At 42.7% G+C, this 12,075-nt stretch overlaps 1 protein-coding gene across 16 annotated transcripts in view; it reads right to left on the bottom strand.

The window, feature by feature from the left end:
• The window catches only part of LOC121075688, a 231,188-nt gene that overhangs the window by 116,279 nt on the left and 102,834 nt on the right, over positions 1–12,075 (bottom strand). For 2 of the 16 annotated variants that reach the window (XR_005823122.1, XR_005823129.1), the window contains exon 10: positions 2,647–2,764. The exons of 13 other annotated variants lie outside the window; for them this stretch is intronic. The gene's annotated coding sequence lies outside the window, so the exon portion shown is untranslated. Of the gene's footprint in view, positions 1–2,606; positions 2,765–12,075 lie in introns of those variants that run through there. One more of the 16 variants, XR_005823130.1, reaches the window with a different exon arrangement.

A 12,075-nucleotide genomic window follows, 5' to 3' on the forward strand; every position in this document is an offset into this window, starting at 1 on the left:
TTGGAAGAAAATGCCCTCACCTTCTTCTTGATTGGACCAAATGATCTTGGAGGTCTTTTCCAACCCTAATGAATCTATGATTCTTCCTCTATCCCATTTCTTACTGCTGAGCATGATGCTACACAGTATGGGATATCCTTTTGGCCAGCTTGGGCCACCTGTCCTGTGTTCCCTCCCAGATTCTTGCCTACCCCCAGCCCACTCACTGGTAGAGTGGGAAAAAGGGAAAACCTTGACACCATGTGAGAACTGTGCAGCAACAGACAAAACACCAGTGTGTCATCAACTCTCTTTTAGCCACAAATACTCAACACAGCACAGTACAGGTTCCTCTGAAAGAAGTTACTTCCCCCCAGCCAGACTCAGTACATCAACTTAGGCAAAAAATATTCCCCACCATTCTTCTTAACTTTTGGCTTGAATGTTGTCTATCACAGTGACAAACGTTGTGCTCCAACCAAACAGGCAATTTGGGAATGACATTATCACATGACTCATCAGACGATCGGTGCAGCATGCTGAAGTGCTAATCCATTATTTCTTGATTGCATTAAGAAATCATTGCTTTATTTAAGAAATATGAGCTTTATGGTTACCAAATAAAGTCTGAGCATGGGATTGGGAAGGAGTATGCTGTACACAACCGACTCAGAAAACCTGAAGCTGTACCCTCAGGAAAAAGTCTCTCTTTCTAACTGAGACACAATCAAGGCCTGCTACTGTACTGCTCACTAACATTATTTGTATAAAGGTCTGGGTAAGAGGCATCTAGAATGCAGTAGGTCTGGTTTGGCATCCAGACCTCTGCATTACACGTTTTTGGGGACAAAACTGTCATCACCTACAAAGTTAGTACAGACTCTTCATAGCTCATATGGAGTTCCTAAAGTTCCTCTGATCAGCTGTGCAGCACTGCCCCATGGAAATCTGTCTTCAGTACTTTATACTTATCATTGTTTATTAACCAACTAATCTGAAATACTAATACAATAAATGCTAAAATAATGTAGCTGTGGTTGTGGGATTACAGCTCTTCAGAACAGAAATCCAGGACTCCTAAAGGGCAAGGGGGTGCTTCATAAAATGCTGGTGGCTCTAGTTAACCAAATGAAGAAAAAAGAAAAAAGTTCTTAAATAATGGGATCCCACTTCCTTAGGCAGTATAATTACAAAGTGCAGATGAGGAACTCCTGTTCTGCAGATTGCCACGTGGTGCAAGATCACAGCCAAAGGTGGAGGGTGAAGAAATACAAAGTTTTCACAAAGAGGGATGTAATTCCTTTGTGATGCATATTTTACAGCCATCAGAGGACTGAGAAGCTGAGAACAGACACCATAAAACTGAACTCAACAGGCAAACCGCTGCTAGATGATAAACCAAGGACTTTTTGATAGGAAGGATCTGACAGTAAAAATGACCTTTCTGTTCTAGCACAGCCAGCTCAGGGCAACACAAAGGCATCATTACAGCTGCCCAGAAGGAAAATACTGAGATCCCTCCTACTTAGCTTGGAGAGAGCTCAGGTATTCAGCTTTATAATCTCAGTTCTGTTACTCTTTTAGAGAGTAATCCTGGCAAAATCATCTGAGAGCAAAACACAAGTGACAAAGCCCTTCCTCAATTATCATGGGGGATTTTGCAGCCTACAAAACTCTTAAGTACTTCATGGAATACTTCCCCAGCCTCTTCATGGTAGCTAGCAACTTGTGTCCTCTTCTGAAGAGGGGGGTGGAAGGAGGATATCAGCGTGGTTACCCTTGACACAACATTTTATAATGCAGTCCATTGCTGTGCTCAACTCTGGGGTAAGATTCACTGAAGGACATGAGGACTGAGGTATACTCAGAATCATTTGGACAATATTGCAATATTTTCTGTGTATGACTTGGAATAAGTATCCTAAGGGAAGAGCTAGTACCATAAATCTGGTTGGATTCACTGAACACAACCTCTAACACTTTGAAAAATTACAAGAACAGTTGTTTTTCTAGAAGTGATGATGACATTGATAGGAGAAGGGGGAGGCTGCTTTGCTGTTCTGCCTGGGGGGTTGTGAATACGTTCTTTTCATCTACCCCCACCAGCAATACAGATATTTTCATCAGGTGCCAAGACTGCTGAGAGGTAACAGAAAAATTTTGCTCACCATGTATACAATCTTGCAAATGGGGCATCAGTTCCCTCACTCTTAAACTTAACAGGTATTATAAAGGTTAAGAAAAACATTTTAGGTTGAAAGAAAGTATCAAAGCATTCTCTAGTGCTTTATTCAAAGACAAAGACAAAGAGAAAACCTTAGAAACAAAAGCAGGGCATCCCAGTAGCTCAACTGAATAAAAGATCAAAAGGGGAAAAGCTGTGTGAAATAATTCTCTACCTCGAACTCAATCTGCATTCAAACTCAATTTATGGATGAATGAATGATGAAGATCAGCTTGAGGGAAGGGAGCTGCAATCACCATCATTATTATTATATGAGAAAATACAACCACTGCAGTCAAAACACCCACTATACAATACCACCTTCAGCCCAATTCTTCCTGTACAGTAATTTTAGGTTTATGCAATTTCAATCAGTGAAAGATGCATTGGGTTTCAAGACCACCGCACTAAGAAAGCAATATTTTATTTGAAGACATGCTCACATGTTAAGATCTAGAAACATCAATGCTGACCCAGCAGAAGAGGGAACTGATTTGCTCCTGGGAATGTGATTTAACAAAGGGAACTCTTTCTTTGTCTACTCTCTATTCTGATATTAGACTGAAAAAAAAAAAAAAAAAAAAAAAGGTATGGTTAGTCTCTAACAAAAGAATAATCACATGTAAATATTTTATTGATAACTACTCTGTACATTATCATGGATCTATAAGGGTCAAGGTGTATGAGGCCATCTGATCCCAGACAAGTTCAAATATAACACACAGTGCAGGTGAATGATGCAAGATATTCATGTAAATGAAAGATTGATAACAGCAAAAGTCAAGTCTGCCATAAGTGGCGACAAAGGTATGCCAAAACAGAACAAGTCCCATATTTGAGGCAGAATTTCTCAGTGAAAACTGAACTTCTGGTCCCCTAGAGTGGAATGCATGACAAGTCAAGCAGAGAAACAGCCTGGAATAATCCAGCAGTGTTTGTCATCAAGTACAGGCCAAAGAAATTTTTTTATTTTCTTGTAATTCTGAAACATGTGCTACCTAGTTCCCAACAAAAATTACATACATGGAGTAACTTATACTGCTGAATCAGACCTAACTACGACTTCTGGCTCTGTATCCAAAGATCATGGCATCCTTTCCAGTTACATGTCATCAGTGCAACTTAAAATTTAATTTACAAACCAAAGATACTGCAAAACTCATTTGTAGAAATATGCTTGCCCTCCAGCCTGCACAACTTCCTCACTATTTATCACAAGTATTGCTCAGACAGCATTTGTGACTGGTCCCAGTAAGCTGCATCGTGTGCTCATTGCAGCCGTGAGTTCTCCCATCTGCTTCCTGACCGAATGACTCCCAGACCACAAGCAGCTTGCCCCAAATTCTGATTCAAACATATAAATATTCACACCAGCATTCACAGATGGATATATGTTGGCTGGAGTATCTGTAACGCTTTCCTTCCTGGGAACTAGAGCTTTTTAGAAAATAAAAGTGTGGTGGTAAGGGAAATGGAGTTATGCGTTCTGTAAAGTAAACGTATTTAAAAGGATATTTTGAAACCTTTCTTATGTGATATTTGCCCACTTTTAATCACAGCCCTTCCACCTCCAAGAGAGAAAAAAATATCCACAGCTAAATCATCTCCTTAACATATGCCTCTCCATCACATCTGTCACTCCCAAGGTTTTTCCACCTAATAATTCTCAACCCATACCAACAAGAACAATCCTCAAACAAACCATAAAACCTAAACAAACAGAACAAGTTAATCTATTGAAATTTAAAAAGGCTGTAATGTCATAGTAGGCCTGCACTGATCTAAGACCATATTGACATTAAAACAAGAGCTCACCTTCTGTGCCCCGAAAGCCTGAAGCCTATTTATTCATAACAGTTGTTAATTGCATTTCACATCACTTTGGTTCTTCCTTCATTTGCGTGTCAAACAGCCTTTGATGAAAGAAGTAATTAAACATTTGCAAAGCTATTTGCAGTTAGTATTCCGGTTTTAATGAAAATAAATAATGCAGTAACAAAGCTCAACTACCTGATTACCCCACTCCCACTTTTTTCCCCTTCTTTTCCCCTTTTCTTTCTTTTCTTTTAAGCAAAAAGTAAGACTGGGAAAGGATCTGGCTTCAGCTTTGCCCTTGAAAATCAGGTAAAGTTGTACAGCATGTTTTGAATTCAGTTTGCACTCAGAGCACACATGCACACAGCTGTCATCCCACTTTGATAGTGAAAGCAGACTAAGATTAGAGCAGGAAATGTCCATGACCTTGAGAATTATCACTCCTGATACAACAAGTAGCTTATTGGTGTGGAGGCACAGCAAGGATGTTAAACCATTAGAGTCTGATCCTCACAGCTATTGTTGCATCTCATGGAAGACTTGAGAAAGACTATTTTTAAAACTTTAAGGCTTCAGGGTCAAAATCTGCTTACTCAAAACTATTTCCCAACTACAGGTTCTCATCTTTTGCAAGTCTTAGTGACTTTGCTGGTTTTCTTTTATGTGGAAAAGACTCAGAAATTACAATAACAGCTACATAAAACTGTAACCTTGTGTACAACACTGAGCATGGTAGCATATGCTCTAAAACAAGGTGAAGTCTCAGTTCCCAGGCAGCATACTCAGTGAGTTCTTGAGAGAAGCAGCTCTGGTATCTTGTGTAGCAGAAATTCAAGGAAGCCCTTTTCAAAGCTTCATGCTTCCCTTTCAGATCCATTTTTATGTGCTCAGGGTCAAAAAATGTTTAAAAAATCAAGTCTTTTACCAAGTAAAAGAACTCTCGCCTTCCAAGAGGAAGACAGTGAAGGAAGAGCAAGACACGCATCCATAGGGAGCACAGGGGTAGAGCCAAAGTTCACAGCAGGTCTTAGTTTTCTCCAAACCACAGCTTCTCCTTTTTTTTTTTTTTTTTTTTTGGGGGGGGGGGGGGGCGCTGTTTGGTTGTTGTTAAATAACAGACTTACATGTAGCTACTGAAAGGGCAGAAAATATCCTTAAAGTTTGCAATGAACTACATAACTGTAGCTCTCCCAGCTTTCTCACAGCATTACATATTTAATGTTTCTCTTCAGGCTGCAGATCCTGAGAGGATGGGGGAAAGATAAAGCATGATTTTTCATTTCCATTAGAAATAGTTTCTTATCATCCATGCTTGCAGAGAAAACGTGCTCACAAATGCATTCCAAAACCATTCTACAGCCTGAGAAAACAGGGAAGAGAATCCAAAGTTTATTAGTCTATAATCCCAAGGTATGGGCCAAGGGGGAATTTAGCATACTCACAGCGTTAGATGTGATGGAGCTAGCAGTATGACCTGACTTTGAAGACCACCTGCAAACAACAGCCTTCATTTCATGGATTGCTGTTTCTGATGCTAAGGATGATACTTCAGACAGTGACACTGTTTATAATTCCACTCTTGGGCAGAAAAGAGAGGACTGATCATTTGAGGAAGATTTACATCAGGCATGGCTTGTATCATTCAGACTATCTGTGTATCATTCAAGGTGGTTCAGACTATCAAAGGTGGGCTCAGAAAGCTAAAATTTAAGAACTGCAGCTCTTTGATGCTATACAGCAGGGTTACAGCAAGGTGTAATTCATTCTTTTCAGAGAGGGAACTTGACTTTCATAAGCTTGAGGAGCCAATAAGGCGAAAGTGTTTCAAATAGATGTTACAGAAAAAGCACGAAGATAGTGCAGGAGAGGAACAAAGAAGGGACAGATGGTTGTAAAGGGCAGTGCAAGTCTCCCTCCATACAGAGGTGTTATTTGCTTACAGTAGCCTTATTAATGGCACTATCAATCTCTCTTTGAACATAATAGAGTATTTTTGCCACAATTTCCCAGCCTCTCTGCTTGAATTGTATCTAGGGAAGCAACAGTGACTGGCATGCTAAATTTGGGTGTCACACTGACATGCTTGGCACAGGATGAAATGGCTGTGCTGGAAGCTGCAGGCACAGAGCTGTGTTCACATCACCAATTTCCAGCTGACAAAGCACACTAGGACTGTGGGCAAGGCACCAAATCAAGCCAAACAAGCTCGGCTGGGCTCGTTCTCCTCGACCCAGCAGTGGCAGTGGCCAAAGGCAACAGCAGAGCAGGAGGAAGAGCACCAGGGGCGTGATGGACTCCATAGGGCAAGGCAGGCTGGAGAGGAGAGGGACTTGAGGAGATAAAAGGCAGCAGCGTCCATTCCAGACAGCAGAAGGGGGATGCTGGCTTGTGGAGGGAGCACACGAAAAGAGCAGAAGGCTGAGGCAGCTGCGACTGTGAGTGTCACTCCAAAAGCTCTGGGAACCAGCAGTCTATTCAGCCATCCTCTAGCTATCACTGGTGGAGCTGAACCAAGGACAGCAAAAGGGGGAAGTTTGGGCAGAAGTTTCCCAGCCCAGACACAGCCTATGGTTCTATTATGTCTCTTTATAATGAAGTGTTTCACCGATGCCAAGACAGTTCAAAGAACAGATACTCTGAAAACGGTATTCTCAGCTGTGTTTTCCAGCAAACTGCCTCACGAGCGAGACTGACTCACAATTAGTTATGTTGGCAGCCAGCACTACATCGCACCTAGTGAGACACATACAGTAACTGAATGTGACATGCCACCATAATGACAGATCAAACTAGGACATTTCAGAAGACAAAGTGCTCCAATACGAGAGGTTTAAAGAGGCACTAAAGAATTTATGGAGAATGAAACGCAACTTCAGGGAGGCTGATGAAATTATCAGCCTCACCAAGAGCAAACACTGAGCCAAATGGCGGGATCATATAATCCCATGCCACCGACAGACAGCCTTGTTGGGAGTCTCAAGGCATTCATCTTCTTAACTGAAGCTGAGCTGAACGGATTTGATCACATTAGGACCATCGGACAAAAAAAACATTCACAGAGGAAACTTTAAAACTTCTTAAAGGGTTTGAACTATGGCACTTTTAAAAATTAAGAATGAATGTTAAACAGAATGAGGGAGCAGGACCTGGGGACCTAGTAGAAGATCTGGGGGGGAACTTTCTTTTTTGTTTTCAGTATAGATTTGTAAAGACATTTGTTTTCCTTTAGATATTTCCAAATTTCCTTAGGGGGGGAAAAAAAAAGGATTTTAGAGACAAAAACATGCTTTCTAAGCAATCATCCAAAAGCTGCCACCTGTGATTCAATGAAAATTTAAAAATTATTTATGGATTAGATATAATTTTTCATTTCCCACCACCACATGCTGCCTTATTTCAAGTTGCCCTATTACTAAAAGGATTGTGAGTCTGATCCAGTGATGGCTGACTTGACTTTAATAAGAGCTGAAAGCACCCAGTTCTCTGTGGAAATGAGTCCATGCTTCACAGCGTAAGTCCTTAAGACCTGGAGTGGAGCAATGCTTTTATTCCAGCTTGCTACCTGCAGACAGAGAGATGTATCGCCAGCAGAGCCAGGTACCTGTCATTCCATTTCTGCATGGGGAGCAATGCCTTTAAAGAGGATCTGGCAAAAGTGGGCAACAGGGCTGTTTTTATTATGCAAGACCGATCAGCTAGGGCTCAGCCACCAGAGCTCTGCCAGCCTCCTTGGCTCTGTGCTGGCCAAAGCAGCCCGTGCTTTTGGCACGTCTAAATGCTCCCCTGCAGCTCAGCAGAATCAGCTCCAGTTCCTCCCCTGCAGAAGGTTTCCTATGAGACCCTGAGAAAGTCAAATAAGGACAGAGTTTTAAGAGTTTGTAAGTGGCCCACTTTTAATGTTTTTAAGCAAAACAGACAAGGCTTATAGGTATTGATCTGTAAAAAGGATAATGTTTACACCAGCAACACAAGAAAGGGCAAAATGTGTGACCAAGATAAATGCATCCAAGTCTTGAGATATCCAAGTAACAAACAAAAGGGGCCAAAAGAATCACACAGGTTCTGCTGTGTAATTCACATCCTTGCTATAGAACAAATTTTCTTTGCAAATTTTCACTGAAAAAAATGATCTTTAACATAAGTAAATGTCCTTACCTAATTCCTTCAGGTTTGCACCTTCTTTTAAGGGTTCCTTTGCCCCCAGTGCAATACCCTGACCCTCACATGTCCCCAGCATCATTCCCACTAAGCATGAAATGCCACATGCTATGGCTTATCTGTAGATACACATGCATACAGACAGGGCACTGTATATGTGCTAATCAACTTCTGCAATTGCCAAGTGTTCCTCTCCTCTCCCACAGTATGGGTAGCATTTGGATTGCTTTTCTCTTTCTCAATGTCGATTAAAAGTACTTAATTATTTTTAACATAATACTGAATTTGCCTGAAATGGGGAGAGGAAGAACTGAATTTATAAGAGACAGAAAGCAACTGCATAAACTTCATTTATTTTAGACAGGCAGAATACAAACACTCCAGGCCTAAATCATCTAACAATGTATGTTAGATGGTACCCATTGGTATAGCTGATATGCAAATGCACTATATCACATTTTGAAAGCTGTGCAGACCAGAGAAGAGGAAAGGGGATACCCACCAGCACATCCTAATCCCTGTAAACAGGAGCCCATGGGGTTCTGCCTTCAAGTTTCCAAAATAACTCAACAAAATCAACATGCACAATGTCACAGCACAACTAGCATATCTATTAAAATTAAAATATGTATTTGTGTAGAAGTCCAACGTAATATCAGAGATGACCTGGGCATCCATTTTCAGTCTCAGTGTCACAGGTGCTTCCAAGCACCCTAAATATTAATTTAGCAAGGAGATGTATATACTTTGGGACTGTACAGACTCTTCTCTCACGTGGCATGGAGTGCATTGTAATAGCATGAGGAAAGAGGGACAGGAGAGGATAACGGAAAACCATGTGCTTAGTCCTTCTTGCATGGTCCACTCCATACCTTCCTTAGAGGTACTGAGAGCCTGAACCCAGGCCTTGCCCTGGCAGTGAACGGAAGGTGCTATTACTTGCAAAAAGTAGAAATACTGGGTGGACACCAGTTGTGTACACTCAGAAACAATGTCTCTAAGCACACAAAGTGTCTGTAGTACAAGGCCTTATGTTCTTCCTCCATGAGGCCTGAAACCAGCCAGCAGGAGGCTACGAACGTTGAGCAGACATAGGATTCCTCTCAGTAGGAGGCACAGAGCTAGGCATTAACCAAACGCCTCCTTTCTCCTCTACTTTCTTCTGGGCTGTGACATCCTCTCTTGGAGGGCAAACCACAGAGCTTCTGCCCCCAAAGCTTCCTGGGCTCCCCCAGAGCCAGGCCTGCACTGCTCAGCACCACCCCGGACCCCTCAGGGAAGGCTCCTGATGGTGCCAAAGCCGCTTGGGGCCTTGCAGGAGGCAGCGGCACTGCTCGCACCCGGCCTCTGCTCCAGGCTGGCAACACAAACCCAACCACTCGGGCACAGCTGCAACAGCAGGGGCCCCGTTACTGAACTTGCCTCCGAAATGCCAAGCCCTGCTGGGCCTGTGGAAATCAGGTTTACAATAGCAGTCGCAGCCATCAGCTCCCTCTTTTGTGATTTCCAACATTGCTATGCTGTTTGCGAACCTCGCCTTAAATGAATGGGCTATAGGCTGGGAGAAGCGAGGCTCGGTGAAAAAGCACATGTACATGCTGGCACACAAAGTGTGACAAAACCCAGTGGCAAGGTTGTGCTAATAGCTTGTTATTTGGTGACATAAAATCCCTGCTAAGATAATATAGGCAGCCTAAAAACCCAACAGCCCTTTGACTGAGACAGAAGACAGAAGCAGAAAAAGCCCCTTTCACTTCATTCCCCACGGCAGTTAAATGCACACAGGGCACAAAACCCCCAAAGAAAACAATTACCTTTCTGCCAGAAGAAAATACACTCATTTTGCTCACACATGATGTACAGAGCACAAAGCACACTTGTCGCAGAGGAAAAAGGCTGAAGTGTGCTTTGGAAAAGTTTTGCTTGAAATTGGAGTTGTAAGAGCAGGTCTTGGAAGCAGCTGCCCTTTGTCTGCTTCCCTCTCCTGTATAGAGCAGCCATCTACTTGCAGCCTTAAGTCTTGAGCAGAACATCAGGGAGCACAGCAGCTAAAATAAAAATAAGTATGTGTGTGTCTACCTAAAGGTCTGTTCTAACCTGAAAGCTGTACAGGCTGTGGTTACATGATCACACATCGACTGATAAGATTGCACTTGTGCAATTACCTGATGTGGACACAGATTCAGTTCTCCAAAGGCATGTAACAGACCCCTGTGCATTCATAAATAGAGACCATGCTGAGGATGCAGAGCCCACTGAGACAGCTTACCTCCACTATGGCTTATTATTTCAGGCACCAAATTTACATGGCGCTCACTGCATGCAGTGCTGGTGCAGGTGTGGGGCCCAGCACAGACACATCGCTGTGCTTTGCTGGGAGCTGGCTCAGGTTCAGGGTTGGTCCTGAGCTGCTTCTATGCAGTGGTTTTCACAACAGGCTCTCCTGGGCTCCTCAGCACGTGCAGGGCAGCTCACTGCCTGTGCAGGCCTGTCTGGCTCTGCCCAACCATCCTGCTCAAGGGCGTGATTTTGTGCCTCTCAGTCTCCCCAGATGGGAGCGCACCAAACAGTACCAAGACACCAGAGATGGTTTACAGGAACTCCTCTTCAACCAGAAACAGCAATACCAAACATTCTGCGATCCAGGAGGCTGACGACCACGCAGCAGATGTACAGATGCCACTCATCCACACATATCCACGCTAACAGCACGGGCGTTGCTATCAGAGGAGCTGCGTTAATTTGCATCATCTGTGGATCAGTATGGAAGGGAATACACTAGAGCACGGGTGGCAAGGATGATTGCAGTCGCAACCAATTTATCCCTACTGAGCCAGAAGTACAATTTCTGATTTGGCAGGGCTAGTAAGCAATTGGCCCATTTACACCCCTTGTTTACAAGAGTTGTGCTCCTGTAGCCTAGGGAGTGAGACAGCCCAGCATACACCACGCTTTCCTCTATGGCTGTTAATTGTCTTGGATGACTCTTTATTTATATAAATAATTTACTTGGTGTCTCCTGCCAAGAAGACACCTGAGCCCTACATAATCCGCTAATGCTGACTTTAATGATCCACATCCAGCACATGGGCACCACCATTCCCATCTTGCTCCCCTTGCCCCCAGTAAGTCCCCTGCCCATCTGTGCAGAAGGACAGATGAAAAGATCGAGGATTAACAATGGCAAGGCCCGGGATGGAGCAATTTATGAATCTGAGCACAGTTCCTGTGGGATCTGATGGGCTTCCTCAGGGAAAGTGCTCTGCAGATGTGGCCTCAGACAGAGACCTACTTTCCCTGACCTAAAAGGATGGCATGTCTCCATTACAGGCAGCTGAATTTTTTGTAGCAAAACAGTTGATGTGATCAACTTAAACTTTTCTTCTGTTCCTTGAAACATAAAATATAGAGAATCACGTTTGTGAACGAGTCTATCATTCAGATTGCTTCAGCAGACATCAAATCTATTCCAATTTATGAAGCTGTTGGGATCTTTGTCTGATGCTTTAGTGCTTAGCCATGAAAACTTAACCTCTATTATGCCCTTGTTGTAAGGGATGAACCTAAGCCTCAGTTAAACCCGCAGCTTTGAAAGTTTTAAAAACACAAGGCAGAAATCTAACCTTGTAAAAGGTGTTTATTTAGACCAAGTGGTTTTTAATCTGTTATGAGTAACAGATGTTTTTGACTGATGTGTTTGTATCTTCTCATAGTAGCAGGACAGGCACTGTAAGCTTTGAATACAAATACAAAGAGTTATTCCTGTCAGGAATGTGACAGCTGCTTCACACTCATTGCCTGGCACATAATTTCAAAGAAAATCTATGACAATTGAAACACCAAAAGTTTGTCAAAACGTAGGTTGACTCTCTTAAAAGCATACGTTTTCTGCCAGTGCA

The sequence above is a fragment of the Cygnus olor genome, chromosome 1 (genome assembly GCF_009769625.2).
Source record: "Cygnus olor isolate bCygOlo1 chromosome 1, bCygOlo1.pri.v2, whole genome shotgun sequence".
Lineage (NCBI taxonomy): Eukaryota > Metazoa > Chordata > Aves > Anseriformes > Anatidae > Cygnus > Cygnus olor.